We start from the raw sequence: 6000 nt of genomic DNA on the forward strand, positions 1-6000 counted from the left end.
GTCGGTACAGCACGTCATCGCGAGTGGTGAAGTGCTCAACTTGCCGATGCAAGGTGCGAGTAGGGGGAGAAGCCGTGCGCCCAGCGAGGATGTCTAGAATTGAAGCAACCCAGGGGTCCTTGCGTTGCTCAGTAGGCATGTCGCCGATGGTGACGGCTGTGGCATCACAGATGAGACTTTCGCAGCAGGCCGGGTCATGGGGTTGGGGCGAACTGGTGAGGGCGTCTGCGTCCGAATGTTTCCGGCCGTAGTGACCTGACCCCGTGAATATTATACTCTTCAAGGCGTAACGCCCATCGGGCGAAGCGACCACTTGGATCCTTCAGTGACGACAACCAGCAGAGGGCGTGGTGGTCAGTCACGTCGTGAAACATGTAGTAACTAATCTTTTAAAGGATATCTATAAAGGTAACAAGGTAGTTATAAAGTAGGAAAAACAGGTATCCAAGCCTGCAGAGGTAAAAAGGGGGCTTAGGCAGGGGTTTCTCCTGTCCCCCTTATTATTCATGATGTACCTACAAGGATTAGAGGCCAAAGTAGAGAGAAGTGGACTGGGCTTCAAGCTCTCTTTAATCAAACAAGGAAAACTCATTGATCAGGCACTACCAGCATTATTGTACGCAGATGACATAGTCCTAATGGCCAACAACAAGGAAGATTTGCAGAGATTGATGGACATCTGCGGTAATGAGGGAGATACGTTAGATTTCAGATTCAGTAAGAAAAAATCAGCAGTCATGACTTTCAATGATAACGAAGGTAGTGAGCTTAGAATACAGGAGGTCACGCTAGAGATGACAGATAAATACAAATATCTGGGCGTATGGATAAGCAATGGGACCGAGTACCTGAGGGAACACGAAATATACGTGACGACTAAAGGTAACAGGAATGCAGCAGTGATGAAAAATAGGGCACTGTGGAATTACAATAGGTATGATGTTGGGAGAGGAATATGGAAAGGGGTCATGGTTCCTGGGCTGACGTTCGGCAATGCGGTCTTGTGCATGAGATCAGAAGTTCAAGGAAGATTAGAAATTAAGTAACGTGGAATAGGTAGGCTTGCTTTAGGAGCTCACGGGAATACACCAAATCAGGGAGTACAAGGTGATATGGGATGGACATCATTTGAGGGCAGGGAAGCTAGCAGCAAGATAAAATTTGAGAAGCGATTGAGAGAAATGGGGGAGGAGCGTTGGGCTAGGAAGGTTTTCAGCTACTTGTACATAAATAATGTCGATAAAAAATGGAGGAAGCGAACCAGGAAATTGACTGGTAAATACTTGGAAAACAGCAGGTGGTCAAACCAAAAAGAACTATCGGTTAAGAAAAAAGTGAAGGAAACTGAGACTGACATGTGGAGAATGGGCATGATTAAGAAGTCCGCACTAGAGACCTATCGAACCTTTAGGCAGGAAATTGCCAAGGAAAGGATCTATGATAATACTCGGGGTAGTTCTCTACTGTTTGAGGCCAGGACGGGAGTACTGCGAACCAAGACATATCGGGCCAAATACGAAGGGGTAGACACAGTATGCAGTGCGTGTGGAGAGGAAGAAGAAACTGCCGAACACTTGATAATGTTCTGTAAAGGGCTTCACCCTATAGTTCAGGATGATGGCGCTGAGTTTTTCAAAGCACTGGGGTTTAGGGTCCGGGAGGGCAAAATATACTTTAAGCGGGTAGACTTAACTAGAAGAAGGTTATCTGATTGGTGGCAAAAGTCAAGGCACGAGGGAAAATTAAACCCTTCACTGCAAAGTACGAATCCTCAGACTCACTTTTTAAAAAAAATAAATCTAGTTTTTGGTTCATCAAGTATTACGGCTTGGTGGTGCTAGCCACCACCCGATCTAAAGGGTACAGCCATATCCATCCATTCATCCATCCAACCATCAAAAGGCGTGTGCACGTAAGGTTTAAATGTCTCTATCGCCCAAATAATGGAGACGCATTCCTTTTCAGTGACGGAATAGTTGATTTCGGCTGTGCTAAGAATTAAGCCTGCGGAGGCCAACACGTACTCTTAGAAGCCGTCTTTCTGCTGCGCAAGAATAGCACCTAACCCGACACCACTAGCGTCGGTGTGGATCTCTGTGGGTGCCCATGGGTCATAGTGTCACAGAATAGGCGACGACGTGAGGAAGCGGCGCAGTTCATTGAAAGAATTGTCACAAGTGGCAGACCAGGCCGAAAGGTCTCTAGAGCCGGCAAGGAGCTTGGTTAAAGGAGCGATGATCGTCGCGAAATTGCGGACGAAGCGCCGGAAGTAGAAGCAAAGACCTATGAAGCTTCGAAGCTGTTTCATGGTGATCGGTTTGGGAAACTCTGAAACGGCTGTAAGTTTGGCATGGTCAGGAAGAACGCCATCCTTCGAAACCACGTGGCCAAGGATCGTAAGCTCTCGAGCGGCGAATCGGCATTTCTTCAGATTTATATGCAGCCGCGCAGCGGAGATGCAAGCGAATACTTTCTCGAGGCGGGTTTATTGGTTTGCGAAATCAGTTGAAAAGACGACAATGTAATCTATATAACAAATGCAAACGTTCCATTTGAGACCTGGAAGGATAGAATCCATCATTCGCTTGAACGTAGCTGGCGCGTTGCACAGGCCAAAGGGCATGACTATGAATTTGTAAAGCCTGTCGGGCATGATGATAGCTGTTTTTTCACGATTGTCCTCTGCCATGGGTACCTGCCAGTACCCAGAGCGCAGATCTAAAGAGGAGAAAAATTCCACTCCCTGTAGTCAGTCCAAGGCATCGTCAATGCATAGCAGCGGATAGACATCCTTGCACCTGATTCGGTTGAGACGTCAGTATTCCACGCAGAACCTGATGGATCCGTCCGTCTTCTTCACCAGCACAACTGGAGAGGCCCTGGGACTGCTTGACCCTTCCATTATGTCACGTATCAACATATCGTCGACCTGTTCATTGATGACACGGCGTTCGGCAGTTGACACATGATATGAACGTTGTCATTATGGTGCCTCTTGACCGGTATCTATACGGTGAACAACAGATAACGCTCGACCTAAGGAAGGCTGATTGTGGTCAAACGAGAATCGAAAACGCGGGAGGAGCTTGATCAGCTGTTCCTGCAGCCCAGGCGTGAGGTGGCGATCAATGGACTTGCGGAATACATCCATAGGGTCATTGGCGTCAGTTGCGGGTTTAATGGCACAAGTCGGTAGAAATGGCTTATCTGGATACATCGGGTCTTCTAAAATACAATCTAAGGCCTCGAGGCTCCCCAGACACTCGCCGCGTAGCAGGATGTATGGGCAAGCAGAGACGTTGCACGCATAAAGTACCGCCGAACCATTGGAAAAGTTGATGACGGCAAACGGGAGGACGATGGTTCGGTGGTGCGCACTAGCTGTAGTTGGTTGGAACAGGAGCGCCGAGTCAGTGGCAGCAGGGGAAAACACAGGCGCTAGGACGGTGGACAAAGGCGCGATGTGGACATCAGCTGCGGCAAACACTTTCGAGGGACTGTGGTGATCGATATCAAAGCACGGAGTCAACGAAAGTTCAGCGTGAACGCCGTCGACGAGGGCCTGATGGGTAGAAAGTAAATTCCATTCTAGTATGACGTCGTAAAATGAACTTGGAAGAACAAAAAATTAGATGGCGTATCAAACATCTTGAATAAGAACACGTGCAGTACACTGAGTCGTCGGCGCGATGAAATGGGAAGTGGCTGTACGCAGAGCAAGGTTTGTAAGCGGCGTTGTAACTTTTCTCAAATCGCGACATTTTTTTTATTAATTACAGAAACTACGGCGCCTGTGTCGACAAGTGCACGTACAGCAACATCTTTTACTAGCACATCAATTTCGTGGGGTGGACAAAGAGGAGGTCTTGGAGAGTTCGACGACGACGCAGTTCTTGCCTCCGGAAATGCAGCTGACAGTTTTCCTCTCGAGTGGGGCTCGAGCGCCGAAGCATTGGGGAGACAGATCGGTGACGGGGCGGTAATGACCGGCGAGAGCCGAAGGGGCGTCGTGGGGACGAGTCGGCGATAGGGGAAGATGGTCGCTGGAGATTCTGGGCAGCCTAGTAATTTTCAGAATTCCCACGGTCCGGAGGCTGGAAGTTGCGACGGCGAAAGTAGCGTGCTACATGTCCCACAAAACCGCATTCAAAACAGATTGGTCGATTATCGAAGGTGCGCAATGGGTTAACGACAGAAGGTGCAGGGGGCGTAGTAGAATGGGGTGCCATGTATGTAGGCAGCATAATAGAGTAGGAGGACGCGGTGCCCCGGTATGCGCCAAAGCCAGGGGGGGGAGGGTCTAGCAACGACAGCAGCGCACGTCAGCGGCGATGAAGGCAGTGCCTGCGTGTCCTGTGTCTCAATGACCTGGCGTAGACGAGGGTCTAACGAGGTCACTAGGTCACTGGCTTGGATGCTTCGGCCACAAGAGAAAGTTGACGCACAACTTCACGAATGAATTGTTTGATGTGGGGCAGTAATACGGTGTGATCAGCAGCGAAGTCGTGAAAATGGACGGAAACTTCTGCTGTATCTTCAGTGGCCCTGTACGGCGTACTTCGTCGAGACACGCTGCTTACGCAACTCGTCGTACTCCTGACACAGCTGGACAACGTCGGTGACAATCTGTGGGTTCCTAGCGACAAGCATCAGGAAGGTATCGTCGTCAACTCCTTTGATGATGTGATTGATTTTCTCGTGTTCTGTTAGAGATGCATCGACGCGCTTGCAAAAAGACAAGAGATCTTCGAAGTAAGTTGTAAAGGTCTCGTCCCTGTGCTGGACTCGACTATGCAGACGCAGTTCCGCGCAAAGCCGGCGCACGGCGGGACAACCGAAGACCACGGCGATGGTGGTCTTGAAGGCGGACCAGTTCGTGATTTCGCCTTCGTGGTTCTTGAACCAGAGGCTGGCCACGTCAGCGAGGTAAACGCGCACGTTCGTGAGCTGGTTACATCTGTTCAATTTGTTGAAAGCGCTTACAATTTCGTACTCGACGAGCCAGTCCTCGACGTCTTGTTCGTCGTTGCCGCGAAAAATTGTTGGGTCGCGTTGCCGAGGCAGGCCAGTAGAGTAGACTGTCGGTGGTGGGGCAGCTTGAGAATAGGCAGGAGCTGTCATGGTGAATAGCGCCGGTAGCGTCCGAGTGCGAAGTTCCAGGTTGCTGGGAACCCCGACTCCTCAACCAATTAAAATAGAGGTGCTTTACGTCGAGAAAGCTTCAGGTGCATCTTGGTGAAAGGTGCTTTAGGAGACAGGTATGGCTCCCGGCAAGCGGCGTGCGCGAGCTACTACTACTACCCCCGATCATCCTAGACTTCTTCAGTAGCAGCAGAGCGTCCGTTATTCAGATTCATTCATTCATTCATTCATTCATATATATATATATATATATATATATATATATATATATATATATATATATATATATATATATATATATATATATATATATATATATATATATATATATATATATATATATAGGAAAAAAGCGCATACCTAAGGGCTCGTTTTCCCGTATTTTGACACAATATTACTGAGATCTAACACAGAGTAATGCCAAGGAATGTATAGGGGAAATTATTAGAACCAATGGAATGTAAATACGAAGAAAAAAAAGTGGGCGAAGAAATAACCAGCCGTGAGCAGGAATCGAACCTACGACATTCGAATAACGCGTTCGATGCTCTAACCACTGAGCTATCACAGCGGCCTTCTCTCCATCCACTTTTTTGGAGGTTTATATGTGAATTTAGAAATAGGAGTGTCAGTCAGCGCCTTCTATAAGCCAAGCGGCGAGTGTGAAACACACTTTTATGCCATGTGTGGCGTCACGTAGCACGTGAACCTATTACGAGCGGGCAGCTGACCAATAGTCCGTCGTATACAACCTAATGACACCAAGTCTGCCAGTACGAGACCCTCGTTAAAGAATACGATGTACCTATATCTAAAGGATACGATGTACCTATATCTAAAGGATACGATGTACCTATA

This window comes from Rhipicephalus microplus, chromosome X, assembly GCF_043290135.1.
Source record: "Rhipicephalus microplus isolate Deutch F79 chromosome X, USDA_Rmic, whole genome shotgun sequence".
Lineage (NCBI taxonomy): Eukaryota > Metazoa > Arthropoda > Arachnida > Ixodida > Ixodidae > Rhipicephalus > Rhipicephalus microplus.